The sequence below is a fragment of the Crinia signifera genome, chromosome 2 (genome assembly GCF_055691185.1).
Source record: "Crinia signifera chromosome 2, ASM5569118v1, whole genome shotgun sequence".
Classification (NCBI taxonomy): domain Eukaryota; kingdom Metazoa; phylum Chordata; class Amphibia; order Anura; family Myobatrachidae; genus Crinia; species Crinia signifera.
The window spans coordinates 397,964,215-397,985,696 of NC_139218.1; the positions used below are offsets into that span (position 1 = coordinate 397,964,215).

Below are 21,482 nucleotides of genomic sequence, written 5' to 3' on the forward strand. Positions count from 1 at the left end.
ATGTTGTGCCGCAGGCAACCAATACCAAATGCCTTATCAGGTTGATCGCTGGTGGGGAGAAGGCGCTCTGCCTGTTGACTGCCTGAACCACCCCCATGTTGTCACACCAGAAGGTTATTTCCTTGTTGGCTAACCTGTTACCCCACAACTCCAACACTACTATGATCGGGAACAGCTCTAGCAGCAGCATGTTCCTGGTCAGCCCTGCTCCGACCCAGCTCTGCGACCACTGGGATGCGCACCATTCTCCCACGAGATATGCCCCAAAACCACAAGACCCTGCTGCATCGGTGTACAGCTGCAGCCTCTTGCTCGCCACAGGCGGTGCCGGAGAGATGCGAATACCATTAAATTCCCTTAGAAATGTTTCCCACATCAACATGCCTTCTCTGATTTCTGTTGTCAGCTTAATCGGATGATGCGGCTTTCTTACCCCTGCTGTGGCCCTTTCCAGTTGTCGGCAGAAGGGCAGGTGACAGGGGGGGTCAAGGGGGTCACATGTCCCGGGTCCCAAGCTTGTGAGGGACCCCAAGGTTCTGAGGGACTCGGGGGCTATAAGCATGGCTGTGTCAGTGCAGTGCCTAGCAATGGTTTAAAAGGCACCTGCTCGGATTCCTGGGTACTTGACTGGAACCTCCCTCCGATATTAGTGAATATTAATTCTATTTCCTTTGTAACAATAAAAAACATGTTTAATATGCATAATACTAACAATGTTCTGCTCAAGGGGGCGGGGTATTGGGCCCCCTAGATATATCAGTGTACCAGGCCCCAAGTTTTCTGTTGCCAGCCCTGGTTGGCAGAAGATTCTGCTCATTGGGATAACCCTGCATGTGAAATTCAGTGACCCCAGCAATGATTGGAGATGTTTTAGTGTAATCTTGTCTGCTCTGGCATGCTCCCCAATCTGCCTCATAATGCCAGCAACTTGTCCTCTGGTAACCTACACAGCCTGTCGGTGGTATCTATTTCTATTCCCACATACAACAATTTGTTCATAGACCCCTCTGTTTTCTCTGTTGCTATGGGAACCCCAAAAGTGTGGAACAGCGCCTACGTGGAATTTAACAGACGCTTGCATGTGATAGTGTTCACCTGGCTGACCATTAGAAAGCCATCCAGATAGTGCGCAATTGTCCTGCAGCCTGTCCCCACCTCAACGCACCAGTGCAGGAACATGCTGAATTTTTCAAAAATGGCGCCATCCATGGGTAAGCATAGAGCCACATAATAACTGCCCTTGAACTTTAGTCCCATGAATCCGTGACTATGTGGGTGAAGGGGGAGGAGCCTAAATGCTGATTCGATATCTTCCCCAATTGGGCCCGTACCCCGCAGCTGCGCACTATTCTGAGCGCCTCTTGAAAAGACTGGTAAGCGACGCTGCACTGTTGCTTTCTTCACTATGGCAAATGTAAGGCTCTTGCTACTTTATGCACATACAATGTATGGGCCATTGGAACCTGGTTAGACCATCATTTTGCCACCACACTAGAACTCATTCCTGTCAAGAAAGAGTCCGTTTGCATACTACGCTTTCGGTATTGCCGTAGCTCCGTCAGGGTCATCAGCCTGCCCACCTCCTCCGATCATTAGGCATCTGCATGTGGAAAAGGAAGGGTTGCACTGCGAGGTGACATAAAGCATGTTAGTTTGTTCTGTGTGTAAATACTTTGCATCATGCAGTCTCCCAAACCTGAGCAATAATCCTATAATGCCACCTCCATGCATTCTCCTTTTTCCCTTTCCTACCCTGCCTCTATCCGTATACAAGTGACAGAATAGCTACCCCCATGGAAATTTGTAACATCCCATGAAGCCCCGTTGGCATTGGACATTTCACTAAGCTGTTTACCACCCAAGTTACACAAATGACTTTCATTTTACTGTGATTATTTTGCTTTGCTTATTCCTTTTCCAAATTTCCAGCACATTCCGCCTAATTGGCAAGCTAACGTGCACTGAGCGGTTACCTGTACTGTGCAGTTATGTGTGCACCCATTTTTTTTTTTTTTTAATGCATAATCTGTTAAAGGGCCCATCTACTTTGCACCCAGCGTCAGCAGTATTACTTCCCTGCTAAGGCCAAGCATGTACCCCTTAAAAACTTAACTTACAAACTTAGTTGCTGTGAGAACTATGGTTCCACCCCTGTGCCCTAATTATATTCATTACTTCTTATACATGAATTGACTTAACAAAATTCTAACAGCAACAGATTTTGTATACAGCAGGAGATTAACCCAGCGCTTTTCATGAATAACGGTAAGTTTGGATCTGCCAAAGATATAAAAGTCTAATATGAAGTAAAATGCTTATGCACAACCCTAATGAATTCACTTATTGATCTCCTGTAGTACTATACTTATTGTCAGGGCTATTTTTGTGCAGGCTCCAGCAGGAACTGTGGCCCTTATTCTAGTTCACTCTTTCTGACAAAATATTTCTTAGATGGACAAAACCATGTGCACTGCAGGTGAGGCAGGTGTTACTTGTGCAGAGATAATTAGGTTTGGGTGGGGTTTTACACCTGCCTCACCTGCAGTGCACATGGTTTTGTCCATCTAAGAAATATTTTGTCTGAAAGAGTGAACTAGAATAAGGGCCACAGTTCCTGCTAGAGCCTGCACAAAAATAGCCCTGCTTATTGTACATACACGCATGTAACAATGAATTTACTCATTTGTATGTGACACCATATTATATTACTGACTGCAGCTTAATGTAACCTGTTACCATTTATCATTCCCCCAATCATCAATATCTTTATCATACTATACCAACAATAGTGTCCTTCAGCGCCCCAACTCAGTAATGTCCATCCAATATTTCAATAAAAAATTGACAAATACAGTTGTAGTGGTTCTTTTTATGAGAAGCTTTTCTCTTTTTATTTTCAGTACATCTGACCAACAGCCAACGCGTTTCGTCTCGTTAGAGACTTCATCAGGGGTTCATGATCTAAAACGTAACATACATTTTATAAGAAACATAACTTTTTTGGACATTACATTTACATAAAATAAGAAATGAAATTCATTATAAAAAGTACATATAAAGTACATAAAAGGTACATACATAGTACATAAAGGTACATAAAATAGGATAGGAAAGGAAAGGGGAGACTACGGAGGATTATTATGGTCTATTAAATCAAATGGAGAAATTTGCCACCAAAGAACTAAAAGGGTGGTATGAGTTGATTACTCTTGAGAAATATATAGAGGTTGGAAGAGTTCCTAGGGGGCTAAGAATTCTAAAAAAAAAAAAAACCATAGGACAGACAAATGATGAATTTATGTCCAATTGGAATAAAATACTAAATGATAGCTCTCTAAAACTTATAGATCTTATTGTAAACGACCGAAGAAAGGAAATAGGTCGATATGAAGAGGATATTAAGAAATTAGAAGCGGCCCTATCTAAATTTGAGGGGGATGATGGCTTCAAAAAAGACATGGCAGATATGCAAAGTAAAAAAGATTCCCTAGAAACTGAAATTATATCTAGAAAGCAAAATAAATTCTTAAGGGATAAACTTGATTATGAGAATGGGAAAGTTTACAACTGGGTACATGCAGAAAACCAAGGTCCCAGATCACGTACTCATTATAAAAATACTGAGGATGATGAAGTCTTTATGAAAAGACGACCCTATTATCACCAACCTGAAAGGAGAGAGTCCTATCAGAGGCGGGATTCCTATCAAGGGAGAAACTCCTATCGAGGATATGGTAGAAGGTCTTTTGGTTCCCCGGTATATAGGGATAACAGAAGACCCTCTAATAGAAGAATGATGTCACCTAGAAGATCTCATTATCCAGTGGTCTCAAATAGATTTGAGGTCCTTAGATCCCCACTGTCTGGGAATTTTTTAGATGGGAAGAGAAAGACCACTCCCCCAAATATAACAAGGAAAAGCACTTATTCTACAGACACAGAGTCTCCCGTAGGGAAAAAGAGGTACCTAGGAAAAAGGGAAAAAGAGGAGGGAGAAAACTCCCCAAAAAAGAAAAGATCAGCCCACTTCCTGAAGGACCCTGTCCTACAGGAGTCATTAACCTTTCCAAGAAGGTACTATCACAATCCGAAGTCCAATTATTAGATAAAGGCCTTAAGTTTGCGCCTGATCAGCATTCGGATAAATTTGATCTTTTTGTTGATCTCAATAAATTTATAAGACGTTTGACCTTGGAGAGACATTTTCTAAAAAACCCCAGTAAAGAAACAAATGCACCCAAACCCTTGGTAGCTCCACCCTCAAAATTTTTTCCAGTGGAATCTAAAGGAAGCCACCTAGAAATCTTTTTTGAACTAGTTAATGAGGATTTTAAAACATTAAAACTAGATAACAAGAGATATACAAATTTGACCTCACAAGAGAAAAATGCTTTGAAAGACCTCAAAAAGGATGAGGAGTTGGTAATAAAAGTGTCAGATAAAGGGGGCGCGGTGGTCCTACAAGACCGGTCCACTTATTTAGCAGAAGCCTACAAATTAATTAATGATCAAACTACTTATGAAAAACTAAAAGAAAACCCGATGGAAGCATATAAGGAAGAATTATATTCATTACTCCTTAAAGCTAATATCGAAGGGGTGATTTGTAAAAAAGAAATGAGCTATATGTATGTGGAGAAGCCAAAAATTCCAATATTTTTTCACATCCCCAAGGTGCATAAAAATAGAGATCTTCCACCAGGAAGACCTATTGTTGCAGGTGTAGAATCCCTAACTGCTAATCTATCTCATTTTGTAGATCTTAAAGTACAGGCCTATGTTAAAAAACAAAAATCTTACCTGAAGGACTCTACACAGGTTCTACGAGAAATCCAGGATATAGACTGGGAACCCACCTTTACATGGGTTACAATAGACGCACAAGCGTTATACACATCTATACCTCATCATAAAGGTTTAGAAGCAGTAAAAGAGATTCTTTTGTTTGACGTCAATGTAGATCAAAAGGAAAGAAATTTCCTATTGAGCAGTGTAGATTTTAACCTTAACCATAACCACTTTGAATTTGATGGAGCACATTATGTTCAAAAACAAAGAACAGCAATGGGCACGAAGTTTGCCCCCTCATATGCGAATATTTATATGAACAACTGGGAAACTAACACTTTGTATGAGGAAGATGGTTTTAAGGATAAAAGGATACAATTTTACAAAAGATACATCAATGATTTACTAGTTGTCTGGGATGGTGATAAACAGAGTATTGATGAATTCATTTCAGACTTACAGGAGAATGAGTACAATCTGAGGTTGACTTATAAAGAGGATGAATTTCAGATTGACTTCCTAGATATTGTCATTAGTGCACACCCTTCAGCTAATATCTTATCTACTAAGACTTTTTTTAAGAAAACTGATGCCAACAGTTATATCCCTGCAGACAGTTGCCACTTACATATGTGGAAAAATAATGTGCCTTTTGCACAGTTTTTAAGAGTTCGAAAAAACTGTAGCGATGATAAAATCTTTTGGGAACAATCCGAAATGTTGGTTAATAGATTTCTACAAAGAGGATATAATGAAACGAATATACGACTTCACCAAAAAAGTACTTGAACATGTAAACGTAGACCCCCGAGGGGGGGATAGGGATCGTAATTTGATCATGCGTGAATCATATTGGATATATACACTAGATACCCTGGCCCCAAGGGGACTGAACGAAAGCATAGAGATTACGGCTTTCCTATAGATAGTTTTTCCAAGTTTTTACTGTCGGTAGGAAGTATAAACGTAACATTCTGACTGTAGAGTATTAGTTAGTTACTTGCTGTATCTGCCATAATGTTGTTCTGTATAATATATCCTACATGATATGTAAAAGAAATGTACTCTTAAAATATTTTGATATGTCTGCTCTGCTACTGTATAAAATGAATATATCTTTAAAATTTAAAATGACAAATGAAATGTTTTTATGGTCAACTGTAAAATCAAAGCCCTTTTTTTCAAATGGAAGCACCTATAGTAATAAAAATGGGATTTTTTCTATAGTATTAAAAAGTGAGATTATAACACTTAAACTCCTTAATTAGGGTGATATCAATGTCTATATATTGTGAGAGGTGTAAAAATCAATATGAATGTGCGTTTCATAGCATTTGAACCGCACATATGTAAATCTAAGATCAATATGGCTATGCGTTCCATTCTTCGCGGAATGGAACGCAAAACATAACAGAAAACATTCACATTTAGATTAATAATTATGCACCACTTATATTGTAATAAACGTAGGTTATTATACACAAATACACGTAAAATAAATAGGTAGAGCGCCCCATAGGGAACGCTGAACACATAGTAGAATATACCCACTTCTGGGAGAAGCGTAACGGTGCGCTCCAACTATATTATTAGTGGAACGCAGGTTATAATATTGCCTACTTCCGCAATCAGCACGAGCACTAAAAAACAATATGGCGGTGCATTCCACCTCTTCTTAGGTGGATCGCAAACGACCTATTTAATGATAAAAACGGACTCATCTAGTTCTAAACATTACGGCACTTTAGAAGGATAACATGTATCCTGCGCACAAACCAAATATGTGATCACTATTGGGAATTAAGGGAAACCAACATGATTTCACTACTTAAAAAAAAAAAAAATTGAAAAACGAAAAAAATGTAATAGATTATAATAAAGATGAAAAAGAAAAATAAAACTAAGTAAGTCATTAACCCATAGTAGTATATAGTAGATTATATCATCACATATATACAAAATTAAAAAAATAAAATAATTTTTCTAAAAGGAAGTGACATCACAGACAGGCCCCTATATATAGGGAGGCCGGGTTCACTTTCTAATCACTTGCAGTCTGGATCCCAATGAGCACACATCATCTACAGACACAGGGTAAGGCTTCCTTATTAGCAGTGATAGTATTGAACTTCCATGTTGATTTTGATGGATATCTTTTTGTCCTCTAATTTTTAAAAGATGGCTTTGGTTTTTATACTGAAATTTTGTAAAATTGTTGGTTTAATAGAAAAGAAAAAAATCCTGTTTTCTTGGACACATTGGGACAAGAGGTGAATTTGCCCTAATAGGTATGCTTTTTTTGTACTTATGTAGCCATTATTATTGAAACTTTTTATGCCCAAACAAGGGCATCAAATGATGGTACATATATATACATATATGTCTTCCTTATTAGGTTCTCCACTCAAGCTTTTAGATATATAAATATTGTCAAAGACATCTGAATATATAAACATCCTAAGATTATAAGAAGGTATGTACCACAAAATAAATTGAAAGGTTAAAAGGAAATAATATAATATAATTAAAGAATAGAAAATTATTATGTGGTTTAAAATAAATCCCCCATGTTTACAATATCATTAGGCTTCTACTACACCAATCGTCTCCTGAGGTGTCGCAATTGGACCCTAATTACGGTTCTCTTTTCAAATCGTGCTATCCTTGCCTTCTGACCCAGAAGGGTCAAATAAATCTTGTTTATTTTAAGGTATGTACCTCTAAAACAGAATATTCCTCTCTAATCTATACATATGTAAAATAATTGATCCTCCTTGTCCTCCTTCATCCTAGTCTCCCCTTTCCTATCCTATTTTATGTACCTTTATGTACTATGTATGTACCTTTTATGTACTTTATATGTACTTTTTATAATGAATTTCCTTTCTTATTTTATGTAAATGTAATGTCCAAAAAAGTTATGTTTCTTATAAAATGTATGTTACGTTTTAGATCATGAACCCCTGATGAAGTCTCTAACGAGACGAAACGCGTTGGGTGTTGGTCAGATGTACTGAAAATAAAAAGAGAAAAGCTTCTCATAAAAAGAACCACTACAACTGTATTTGTCAATTTTTTATTGAAATATTGGATGGACATTACTGAGTTGGGGCGCTGAGGACACTATTGTTGGTATAGTTAGGTTTATTCTATCCCAACTAGTAGGGGATAGAGTGTCAACAGCGACCACCTAATATTGTATTTTAATAGCGCAATTTTGGGGATTTTTGTCATTATATCTTTATCATACTGTCTATTATACCCCTATGATGCCTTGCACGCTGAAAATTGCACCACATAATGAATTTTCTTGCCTTATATTGCATTATATTAACTTCAAAAACAAAACCATGTGTTCCCATATTTGCATTCTGCCTATCTAAACTTATGCTTTGCCATATCCTAATAACAGTGCTGCACAATATTATATTATGTTACTTAAAACTATGTAATTCCCCTATACATGTGATCTGAAATAACTCAGCTCTGCAAACGCTCATCTGTAATCATACATTTCATGTTTATACGGCGCTGCAAAACACTTGTGGCGCCTTATAAATAATACTATAATAATAATAATAATAATATGTTTTACATTGCTGGGCAGCCAATGTATGCTCTGCCTGGTGGGCGGGGTAGATTAAGGTATTGTCATGATCTCTGCATGCTATGCTATGTAAACATGCCCTCAGTAATTTAATTAGGGGGAGGGGGAAAGGGGACATTGTTTGCAACTTGCCTGAATTCTTTGGGCCTAATTCTTTGCTGTTTTTCTAAAGGCTGCAGCAAGTATAATAATAAATCCATAAGTACTAATTGTTTGGCCTTAAACTACTGTGCATTGACTTAGGTGCGTTTATTCCTTAGGGGAAAGTTACCCGGCATAATATAAACATGTGATAAAATTCTTGCTGCATTAAAGATTGAATTCATAAAATTACAGAGACATTGGGAGTTTGTAGCAGGGTAGCAGGGTGCCTAATATGGAATTAAGTAAAATAATAAGAAGGAATACAATTGCAAATACATATCCACAGATATACCCCAAATAACTATCCCCAGATACTTATGTAACCATCTTTTAATTACAGATATGTGGCTACCACATAAACAATACTGATATAATGCTTATTTCCTTTTAGGGCTCTCAAATGAACAGAGGTACAGCGTGTTTATATAAAAAAAGGGTAAGTTTACTTTCTTAAAGTGATGAATATAACATTACAATGTAAAACATTTGAATTCAATAAATAACTTTTTCATAACATACGGCTTCAATAATTGACTTTAACATAATACTTCGATAACCTTATAGAACAAGCAGAACATAACTTTACACAGTAACCTTGCATGACATATATAAATTCAATAAACAACTACACTCTCTACATTTCCTATACATATAGTAATGCATGCATTTACACAAAAAATTACCATGCGCTGGCCAGCATAAAAACACTGCATATAAATACATTTGTTGGCGCGCGTTGGGGCCCTTGGACTGCTGAAGGTGTGAATGGGTTAATAAGTAACCTGTCTAAATATGAGTCTCTCCACTGATCTTCACTAGGTGTTCCTAGCACTGTAGAAGTCTATGTCTCTGTCCTTTTGATGTGTGATATTAGTCACACAAAGTATTAGAATCACTGAGTTTAGATACAAAAGTCTCCTATTCTGTGAAGTAGGAAGCTTAAGGTATTTCTATTAAAGTTACTGTCTTAAGGTGGAGCTGATATAAGTGTCTGGGGATCCTATGGTGTTATAGTGCATAAGGAACATTAGTTCACCCGATCTGGCAGCTGTTATTGGGATGATGTCTGTAATTCTATTTCTTGCTTGGCTTTAAGCCTGAAGGTGCCTCCTCCCGTCTCCCGCAGGCAGTACCTGGGTGTAGAGGGGCACAGGCTCTAATTCCGGGACGGTAGGTAGGGAAGCAGTATGTGCTTGCTGGGCGGCAGGGGATTGTTCCCTTCCTTAGCAGGGTGATGAGCACTGTTTACTTGTCAGCGGTGGCTGGTGTGCGACAGGGCTTCCCAGGCAGGTGGGCTGTGGCTTCACCTCCAGCAGATTACCTTCCCCACGCCTCCTCCCGTCTCCCGCAGGCTGCGCTGCTAGTGAGGCAGGCGGAGCCCAGGTGTAGAGGGGCGTGGATGGGGCGTCTCACTCTCCTAGCGTCTCAGCTGGCTTGTGGGCGGCTGCAAAGAGGCGGCTCCCTTCCCCTCTTGTCGGCGCCTCTTCTCCTAACTTGCGCGGTGCTGTTGGCAGTGGGCGGTGTCTTCCCTTGAAGGCGGCGCTTCCCACTTATGGCTGATGAGCCGGTGGGCGGCGGCTTTGGCTGTCGGGCGGCGCTTTCCTCCAGCAGCTGATGAGCCGGTGGGCGGCTCCTTTCTCCACCTGTCAGCGCCTCTCCTCCTGTCTCCCGCTGGTGACTGCCTATGATACGGGCAGCACCAGGGTGTAGAGGGGGCGGGACAGGGGCAGCTCTCTCCTTATGCTGGGCGGCGTCTTCCGGATTCACGTAGCGGCGTCTCTGACCTCAGGGATACGGCTGTCTCCCGATGGCTCCTCTCTGCAGCGGCTGCATCGGGTAGCAGGTGAGCGCACTTCTCTCTGGCTTGTTGCTGCGTGCGGTGGTCTGGCAGCGGTGTTTCCCTCACAGGGCGCTTCCCCTCCCGTCTCCCGCTAGGTACCGCTGCTGGCACAGGCAGTCCCAGGGTGTGGAGGGGGGTGTGCTGGATGCTTCACTGTGTCGGCTTCTGTGAGGCAATGGGTAGCGGGCAGGGAGCGCTATCCCCAGAGTCAGTCCGGCACCAGTACTCAGCGGCACTTCCCTCCGGCTGTTGTGCTTGTAGTCAGGAGCAGTGCATGTCCGCTGGTCCTCTTAGTCTCTTGGGCAACAAAACCTTAGGACTCTTCCCTGGCTCATGACCTAGACCTTACAGCTCAGTTTACAGCCTAGAGCCGCCGGCAGGGAGGCGAGCACACAAAAGAGGGGACGGCAGTCTGACCCTTGCTGTGCTGACAGCTCTTTTATACACCGGCTAGGAGGTCAGCTGATGTGCCTCAAGAACAGCTGTTCTCCCGCCCAGGCCTCGAGAACAGCTGTTTTCCCGCACATATAGTGTCCTCGGGGACACTCACTGAGTGTAATTGATTGGCAGCTTATTGTAAGTTCACCGAGGGGGCAGCACCATTACAAGCGCTGCTTACCCAAAGTTTATGTGAAAAACAGCACTTTCACTGCCACCAATGTTTCCTCACCTAATAAATCAATAACAGTACATGTATATGATAAAGTTTTTCATCAGCCTTAGTTGCTTTAGGAGTACAAGTCCAGGCCTGATAGTTTTAAGCAATTTGTAAAAACACTAAGTGCATTTGGGTTGCTCAGTCAGTGTTGCCATATATTGATGAAAGTCCATCACACAATATAAACTTTTACAGCAAAACAGTTTATAACTCTTCTCCTTACACTCTAACATATACTCATACAGGCATGTATATGTAAAGGGGCCCATACACGGTCCGTTAAACGGATCCGTTTGGGTCTTAATTAGCATGCATCGCATCGGATCGCATGCCTAGTGCATGCGGTGTGCATGCAATGCCATCCGATGCGATGTATAGCTAGTACAAAAAGTATGTGCAGCACATACTTTTTGTACCGTACTATGTGATACGCGGGAGCGCGCTTAGCATAGTACTAAACGGGCGGTCCGGGAACGGACCATCTATGGGCGCCTTTACACTTATCCTAATATTTCTGGTTCATTGAACCTCTGCTGCTATCTGGGATTCTGGATGTTCTTGCTGGATAAAGACAATCCTTACTGCGTGCCCTCTTGCTCTCTCTGATCCTCCCCCATACCTGTCCTGTCCTTAAGTATGGGTCTACTCACATGGGGAGGCGCCTACTACCTGCTTCTCTCTTTCCTTCCCCCTATACTGTTCCTGCTACCTCCCTGCCCCATCCTGATAACAACTAGACAATGGGAGCACTTCATGGCCTTGGTAGCCCAGACTTATAGTTTATGGTCTCTCCTGGCTATTCGCCGTTCGCTCCTTTTTATAGTCAGCCAGCAGCCTGTGGTGTGTGCTTGTGCGGGGTGGTAGTATGGTGTACTAGGGAAGAATGGACAGGGGAGTGGTGTAGTTAGGGGTAGTGTTTCTGCAAGTGCAGGGTTAGGGGTGGTGTAATGTCTGCGGGGAGTGGGTGCAGGGTAGGGTAGTGTAGTGTGTGAACAGAGCAGGACCATGGTTAGGGGTGGTGTTGTGTGTGCAGGGAGCAGGTGTAGGGTTAGGGGTGGTGTATGTGCATGGAGTGGGTGCAGGGGTGGTGTAGTGTAAGCAGGTCAGGGTTGCCTACCTGACCCTCTCCATCAGGGACACAATGCTCTGATCCTGAGCTTCCCTGGTAATGTACAATTGCCATCACTTGTGGTGACACCTTTCTTATCAGTTACCTAGATTCCCACAGGTGCTGGCAAACATACATTATCCATACCTCCCAGCATGCCCCTCTCCAGGAGGACACAATGCTCTGTTCCTGGGCTTCCCTGGTAATGTATGATTGCCAGCACCTGTGGTGACACCTTTCTTATCAGTTACCTAGCTCCCCACAGGTGCTGGCAATCATACATTATCCATACCTCCCAGCATGCCCCTCTCCAGGAGGACACAATGCTCTGTTCCTGGGCTTAACTGGTAATGTATGATTGCCAGCACCTGTGGTGTCACCTTTCTTATCAGTTACCCAGCTCCCCACTGGTGCTGGCAGTCCTACATTATCCATACCTCCCAGCATGCCCCTCTCCATCAGGGACACAATGCTCTGTTTTTGGGCTTCCCTGGTAATGTAGGATTGCCAGCACCTAAGGTGACACCTTTCTTATCAGTTACCTAGCTCCCCACAAGTGATTGCAATCATACATTATCCATACCTACCAGCATGCCCCTCTCCAGGAGGACACAATGCTCTGATCCTGGGCTTCCCTGGTAATGTATGATTGCCAGCACCTAAGGTGACACCTTTCTTATCAGTTACCTAGCTCCCCACAAGTGATTGCAATCATACATTATCCATACCTACCAGCATGCCCCTCTCCAGGAGGACACAATGCTTTGTTCCTGGGCTTCCCTGGTAATGTATGATTGCCAGCACCTGTGGTGACACCTTTCTTATCAGTTACCTAGCTCCCCACAGGTGCTGGCAATCCTACATTATCCATACCTCCCAGCATGCCCCTCTCCAGGAGGACACAATGCTCTGTTCCTGGGCTTCCCTGGTAATGTATGATTGCCAGCACCTGTGGTGACACCTTTCTTATCAGTTACCTAGATCCCCACAAGTGATTGCAATCATACATTATCCATACCTCCCAGCATGCCCCTCTCCAGGAGGATAGAGTGGAACTGACAGGTGGCGCTCAATGATAACTAGGTATAGAGGGTGATTGACCTCAGGTGAAAAACATATATACAATAAAAGGTTTATACAAAACCAAATACGACTTCTCAATGTCGCCTAGAGTTGGAATATGCTGGATGGTTTCAATTTTCATCCAATAGAATTCTCCCCTATTAAGCATAAATGGGAGACACAATAGGGAGAGACATGGTGCAGATCATAATGATAAAAAGAATTTAATACGGTGGATACACTTACAAAGTGTTGTAGATTAAAAGGCATGTAACAATGAATCCAAGGCTATGCAGCAGGCACAATGATGTTCTTGGGGAAGAACTACTGTCCAGGGTCCCTTGGTCCGGAATCAAGGGGGGCTCAGTCCAGGGTCTTCCTTTGCCGTGAATACTGCTACCCGGCGATCCACTGTCCACACGCAAGTGGGACACGCTTAACGCGTTTCGGAAATCGAGGTTCCTTCTTCAGAAGCGTGTTTGTAAAGTCCCAAAGCAGGCATATATATACCCCTTGTCATTAAAACACATACAATACAGCTGCCGCTATTCGGCATACAATATCCGGGTTCCGTGTGAAAGAAGATGGCGGTGCGTTCAGTCTACCGGAACTACTTCACTCTATGCGGTCCAATTACCGGAAGTGATCGCGCTGTTATGAGATAGACGTGGCTGTGCGTTCCAACGTACTAAGGCTTGCGTTCCACTTCTTGACTTGAAACTTTCACACAATTAAGATCAATAAATGTGTATGCGGTAAATATTCACAGGGAAACCGGACATTGTGTACAATAATCGACATTGAATATTGTATCTTCTCTCCGTGTAGTAGCAGACATCTCAGTCTCACGGTGAGACTGAGATGTCTGCTACTACACGGAGAGAAGATTCAATATTCAATGTCGATTATTGTACACAATGTCCGGTTTCCCTGTGAATATTTACCGCATACACATTTATTGATCTTAATTGTGAGAACGCTTTTAGTAAAGAAGTGGAACGCAAGCCTCAGTACGTTGGAACGCACAGCCACGTCTATCTCATAACAGCGCGATCACTTCCGGTAATTGGACCGCATAGAGTGACGTAGTTCCGGTAGACGGAACGCACCGCCATCTTCTTTCACACGGAACCCGGATATTGTACGCCGAATAGCGGCAGCTGTATTGTATGTGTTTTAATGCCTGCTTGGGGACTTTACAAACACGCTTCTGAAGAAGGAACCTCGATTTCCGAAACGCGTTAAGCGTGTCCCACTTGCGTGTGGACAGTGGATCGCCGGGTAGCAGTATTCACGGCAAAGGAAGACCCTGGACTGAGAACCCCTTGATTCCGGACCAAGGGACCCTGGACAGTAGTTCTTCCCCGAGAACATCATTGTGCCTGCTGCATAGCCTTGGATTCATTGTTACATGCCTTGTAATCTACAACACTTTGTAAGTGTATCCACCGTATTAAATTCTTTTTATCATTATGATCTGCACCATGTCTCTCCCTATTGTGTCTCCCATTTATGCTTAATAGGGGAGAATTCTATTGGATGAAAATTGAAACCATCCAGCATATTCCAACTCTGTGCGACATTGAGAAGTCGTATTTGGTTTTGTATAAACCTTTTATTGTATATATGTTTTTCATCTGAGGTCAATCACCCTCTATACCTAGTTATCATTGAGCGCCACCTGTCAGTTCCACTCTATTGTCTATCACATTTGTTCTTTTTGAGTAGTCAGAGGTGTATCTTCTCTGTGGTCCTGTATGGTAGCTGCACTGTGGTTTAATTGCGCATTCACACAGCTTAAAATATTGCATTCCTCTCCAGGAGGACACAATGCTCTGTTCCTGAGCTTCCCTGGTAATGTAGGATTGTCAGCACCTGTGGTGACACCTTTCTTATCAGTTACCTAGCTCCCCACAGGTGCTGACAATCATACATTATCCATACCTCCCAGCATGCCCCTCTCCAGGAGGACACAATGCTCTGCTCCTGGACTTCCCTGGTAATGTATGATTGCCAGCACCTGTGGTGACACCTTTCTTATCAGTTACCTAGCTCCCCACAGGTGATGGCAATCATAAACTACCAGGGAAGTGCAGGAACAGAGCATTTTCTCCCTGAAGGAGAGGGTCAGGTAGGCAATAATGAAGTAGGTGCATGATTAGGGGTAGTGTGTAAATCGAGCAGGTGCAGGTAGCAGGGGGGGGGGGGGGGTAGTGCGCGCAGGGAGCAGATGCAGGGTTAGGGGTGGTATAGCATGAGCAAGTGATGGATTAGGGGTAGTGTAGTGTATCCTGGAAGCAGGGTTAGGGCTAGTGTTGTGTGTGTGGACAGCTGGTGTGGGTGAGGGTTAGTTTGGGAAGTGTGTGTGTGTGTGGACAGCTGGTGTGGGTGAGGGTTAGTTTGGGAAGTGTGTGTGTGTGTGGACAGCTGGTGTGGGTGAGGGTTAGTTTGGGTAGTGTGTGTGTGTGTGGACAGCTGGTGTGGGTGAGGGTTAGTTTGGGTAGTGTGTGTGTGTGTGAGGGATCTGGGGTTAGTGGTAGTATAGTTTGTGCTCGGGACATATAAGCTGTCTGCAATGCATGGGAAGAACTAATTAAGCTTAAGTGGAAACTTTTAATTGCATAATTGCGTCTCCACAGAGGCCAGAGCAAGTGCTGACATTTGTTTGTTTTTTAAATATGGATTTTAATTGGGCTTAAAAAAAACTGAATATCAAACTTTTTGCACATGCCGGTAACCCCCACATGTACCTATTCAAACCACACCAACATTACACAAGCCACTCCCTCAACATTATTGACATGGCTATTCCCCTTGAAAAGCTGGGCCACTTGCTTGTGTCTGTCCCCCAGGATGAAAGTTGCCAGCCAGCCCCTGTCTAGAGCCCTGCCATGTAAGAGGGCACTATGATGGAGAATATTAAGGAGAACTATATATATAATTGGTAATACTGTATTCTGCAAACTAATATTTTTCTAAACTAAACCCATATGCAGGACAGAACATTCCTCCTTTGAACATTGAATCGCATCCAGCGTCCAGCGTCCATCCCTCTCCCTCCCGCCAGGACTCCAGTGAAATGATTTGCTCAATAAGGCAAACACATATCAACATTTCCCTCTTACACCAGCACCAGGATTTATGGCGTGCTGACCGGCAGGAACCACAATGTTATCGGCTCAACTCAGGATTTCTCCTTTTTATGGTTCAATTATTTCCCTCGGAAGTTTTCTTTTTTTTTTATTAAAGTTGAGGCTGAAAGAACTTTGGAAATACGGGTTTTCTATATTTATATACTGCGCTGTAATCATTTAACTCAACATGGGACATTTGGGCCTGATTGTCCATAGAAGGGCAAATGGTCAGTGTTATTTACCGGTGTATACATCTAAGGGTACAGGGATGTAAACCATGGCAGGTTTTGTGGTTCTCCAATCTGCCAATGTACTAAGCCAATACCGCTGCAGAACTGCAGAGGACACACCTACTTTATTTATTTACAGTGTCTTATATGGTGCAGCAGATTCCGTTACAGTGTCTTATACAGCGCAGCAGATTCTGTTACAGTGTCTTATATAGCGCAGCAGATTCCGTTAGAGTCTTATATAGCGCAGCAGATTCCGTTACAGTGTCGTATATAGTGCAGCAGATTCCGTTACAGTGTCTTATTAAGGCGCCCAAGGGATTATGTTGGTTGCCTTGTGTATTTACCTTTACCTTATACCTAGAAATAATTCACGCGGACACCTTATCTAAAAATAAGACTCAGACAACCACGGCATAAGTTTAAAATGGTCAAGTTATTTATTTAGGTGGTATGACCCTTGTTTGTCTATCAAAGGGATGGCCCAGAAAGCACTTGAGACCAGCACCAGTCAGAGGTGTATGCCAATGGCAGCGACTGCATCGCTCCAATCTAACAAACACACCCCTTACGTAAGGTACAGCCTGCACCGTGACGGCTCCCCGCCCCCTCTAAGGTAGGGCGCGGACACCTCCAGGAAGTGCCCACCGTCCCCGCTCAATTCGGGACTCGCCCACCGTCCTGGCAAGGGGGGGTAATACCGCACGGTGACCACCTGACACCTCACCCGACTGCTGGTCGAGAGCGCCTTCTCGCCGATTTTTAAACTAAAATTAAATTTGCCAATTGTTTGGACAGCCCGAAGGCAATGAGCACAAGAGAAGAAGAAAAAAGAAGGGATGGGAGGGTGGGGATCCGGATTCCAAGAGGAAGTTCCTGCCCCAGAGCTGGACCCTAAATACCCTGCTTAAGCTGCCTCCCCTTTTGGTACTGATTGGCCCAGCTACCCCACATGATAACCTGCCTATGAATCATCACACTGCTCTGTGCTGCATTGCTTTGAAGTTAACCCCCAAATCCCCGGGCTCTTAACTGCACTCTGGCCTATGCTGCCCTCGTTTTGCCTAAGGCGCCCAAGGGATTATGTTGGTTGCCTTGTGTATTTACCTTTACCTTATACCTAGAAATAATTCACGCGGACACCTTATCTAAAAATAAGACTCAGACAACCATGGCATAAGTTTAAAATGGTCAAGTTATTTATTTAGGTGGTATGACCCTTGTTTGTCTATCAAAGGGATGGCCCAGAAAGCACTTGAGACCAGCACCAGTCAGAGGTGTATGCCAATGGCAGCGACTGCATCGCTCCAATCTAACAAACACACCCCTTACGTAAGGTACAGCCTGCACCGTGACGGCTCCCCGCCCCCTCTAAGGTAGGGCGCGGACACCTCCAGGAAGTGCCCACCGTCCCCGATCAATTCGGGACTCGCCCACCATCCTGGCAAGGGGGGGTAATACCGCACGGTGACCACCTGACACCTCACCCGACTGCTGGTCGAGAGCGCCTTCTCGCCACTGCCGAGGTTCCCAAGACATAACACAAGGTCGCCCGGGACCAGGCCCGCCACCCCTCAAACTAGACCTACATGCCTGCCCTATTGCTGAGTTAGACGAGAAAAGATGTCCTCCAGGAAAACCTCCATGCCCGCGTAAGACAGGTGAACTCCGTCTGGCCTGAACAGATGGGCCGACTCCCTGACTATCGTGGGGTGCCGTACTGCTCTACCCCCCATGGCGTGTACCCTATGGGAAACGGCATGATTAACCTTTCGCCTTGCCCTATCCATGGCAACTGCATTCCTGCAGCCCCGCCAATGAAAACGGGGTACAATGTCAGACCACACTATCAGCAACCCTGGCCAAAGGGCCGCAATGCGCTCTAGGTCTGTAGTTATGCTGCAAATGAGGGAGAGCCCCGTACTCTTAACCAGGTCGTTGCCCCCTAAGTGTATGATTAGTGTGTCGGGGCGCCCTGAGCTGCGGGCCTTGGTGACCAGGAGGTTGTAAAGCCCACCCCACTGGAGTCCCCTAACCCCAAACCACTGAACTGAGTCGTCTCGTAGAAGGCCTGAAGCCTTGGTGGCCATGGGATGCCTGGCCGCCCAAAAAATATAGGAGTGACCCACGAACCAAACTATCCCCCGAGGTGGTGAGGAAAGGGAAGGGGCTGAAAAAGAAGAAACCTAACGTTAACATCAATATAAACTATACTGTAACACAACCAGAATGCAAGATACAGCCCAAGTGAAGGTGAAAAACTTAAAAAACCTCCGGTGAACTTTGGTGACAGCCGAATTGAATTAGTTCTACCTCGAAGGAAAAAGTAAAAAATTCACTCCACACCGTCGATTCCAGAACGCTAGCCAGTCCAGAACCAATTGTAAACTTACGTTTTTGGGCTGGCGCAACAGGCGCATACTACAACTTATCTACTTTATCTATCTTATCTAATCTTACATATTTTTTATAAGCCGAGGACTTCCACCTCCCGACCCTCTGTATGGCAGAAGGTGGAAGCCCCGCCTCCGCTGCGCATGTTGCAGCCCCTATGCGAAAAGAGTGTGTCCAGTAGTCTTGCGCCCGCAGGCCTAAGTCGGTTAAACACCGCCGAAATACAGCCCCGAACTGAAACCGGGTGAGGGGCACGCCATCTGCGTGAACCAAAAACTGCATGGCTGAAACCGGCCTGCGGGACACATAGTCCCTGCTTAATGCTACGGGACATATGGCTTGGTCCACACTGGCTCGCAGCGTGGCCCAACTGCCCCTCCCCAATTGGTCGGTTTTGGATCTTTGAATCCTACACATAACATGGTCCTCATGCAAAACCACATCCTCAGACCGCAGACCTGACTGGGCAGTTTTACTAGCAGCTACTAATTTGCCAATCCTGAATGCCCCAAAGAAGGCAAATGAAAAAGCCACCCTCAGCAGCGCGGCCTCGAAAGCGCTATTGGCCACTTTTTCTAGACAGGCCACTAACTCCCCCAGCATGCGCTCATCTATCGGCCGACGAGTGTCAGGAGGCACTGGCCGTTGCTTTGCCCAGCCCCTTAAGGCTTTTGCCAGAATAAATGACCCTGTTGGATCGCGCTCGCCCCTCAGACGGGCGTGGAAAGCGATACCTGCCAAAGCCGCCGCCATAGCCGACTTTGACCTGCCCCTTATGTAATGGCTGAAAAGGAAAGTCAGAGGTGACTTGAAGGGAACCCGACAAGGTTTTTTGGGGCACGCTTGTAAGTAATGGTATAAGTTTGATATGGTGTCTATTAGTTAAAACATAACTTTTAATTATCGAAACACTTAAAAATCAGGGTTAGCATAAGAGGGGTTGCACATTTGCTGAAGAAATTCAGTTTGTTGAATTAATTCGTCCTCATAGCAATAAGTCAAAGTAGTGCTGACAAGGTCAGGTATTTAATTAAAGGTAAGCTTAGCGAAAATTAGTCACACATATAGCTATTTCGTATTCTAGCAGTCATAACAGAAAATTAGTCTGTTTATCATCTAAGATTGAAATAGCAATTCAGATGGCGCAGGACACACCACCCCTCAGTAATCAATTGAAATTGTCAAATGTGAAATAAGACAAAAAAGTATAATAATATAAGACAAAAAATTGGGGTTTAGAGTCTCAGATTGACAGAAGAAAATCAGGATAGCAGTAAAGAGGTGTGAATGAAGCGTCACTCTCACAGCTTTTGGCTTCTGCTGTTATGGTGAATTACGGCACTGACTATTCCCTGTTAGTTCCCCAGACAGGTACTTGGCCGGCCCTTCACTGCTTAGCTTCTGGGTTCGGATGGTACCAGGCGATTCAGTGAGGTATGGCCGTATGTTTGAAGTGCGAGGGCCCTGCTGGTGGAAAATGAGCTCAAGCGTGCTTCTGCTGTTGGTCCTGCAGTAATGGAATCCTCCCTGTTACCATCGAGGCCTTGCAGGGTGAATAATTAGCAGGAGGGCCAATGAGAGAGTCACTAGGAGGTGAGATATAGGGTAGTAAGAAAGAGGGGGAATCTTGTGTCTGAGCCCAGACTTCTGCTGTCCCCAATCTTACAATGTATAGGATTGGGGATGAGAGAGACGGGGTGAGACGATCCTCCCTGGAGTGGGAACCACGAAAATTTGGATGGAGTAAAAAGGTGAATGTACCCTCAGTCCAGGAAATCGGCTAGTGTTCCAGGTGTCAGAATAGGGTTTGTCTGATCACCCAGTTCACCCAGGGGTTTGTTTAGTACTGTTTAGTGAGCAAAGAAAACAGTGACAAATACTGACATTTAGCCAAATTGGCAGATTTTTGTCGCTGTAGTATTACAAGATAACAAATCTTGTGGTTGGACACAGTTAATGGCGTCTTACAGTCAATAAACAAAAAAAGCAAAAAAGCAGGGTGGTTTGATAGCCACAAAGAGGAGTATAATCTGTCTATTTACAAGGCAGGTTGGTAAATAGGGTCTGACAGATCCTGGCCCTTTGTCAAATCTGCAGATCCCGGTGTGTATATAGCACAAATTGTATGTCACAATCACCTATAAATCCTCTAAGTACATGAAACAATTAGGAGATCCTGTGAGGGTAAAGTTATTTAGATCTTGGTGTGTGTACAACACAGATTATGAAAAAATCACCTAAACGTCCTCTAAGCACATAGAGTAATATTACAGTCAGGAGATCCTTTGAAGGTGAAGAAACTTAGATGTACATATGAACCTCCTGTGCTTTATAAGGTAAAAGGGCTCAGGTGACTGTGCGCCGCAGTTTAATATGCCGCGCAGTCTGCAGTGAGAGATCACCTCTAGTTTACCCAGGTATAATATAACATTTAGCGTGATGCTGTTACACAAGCGCGTCCGTCCTATAGACGGAGCAGCGCTAAGTGGAGCGGCTCTGGAGTGTGAGTGCTGCCGG

General features: G+C 43.9%; 1 pseudogene; it reads right to left on the reverse strand.

Annotated features, from left to right (window-relative positions):
• Window positions 1-20,295: 20,295 nt before the first annotated feature.
• LOC146061884 (5S ribosomal RNA) lies at window positions 20,296-20,413 on the reverse strand (annotated as a pseudogene).
• Between the last annotated feature and the right edge of the window lie 1,069 nt (window positions 20,414-21,482).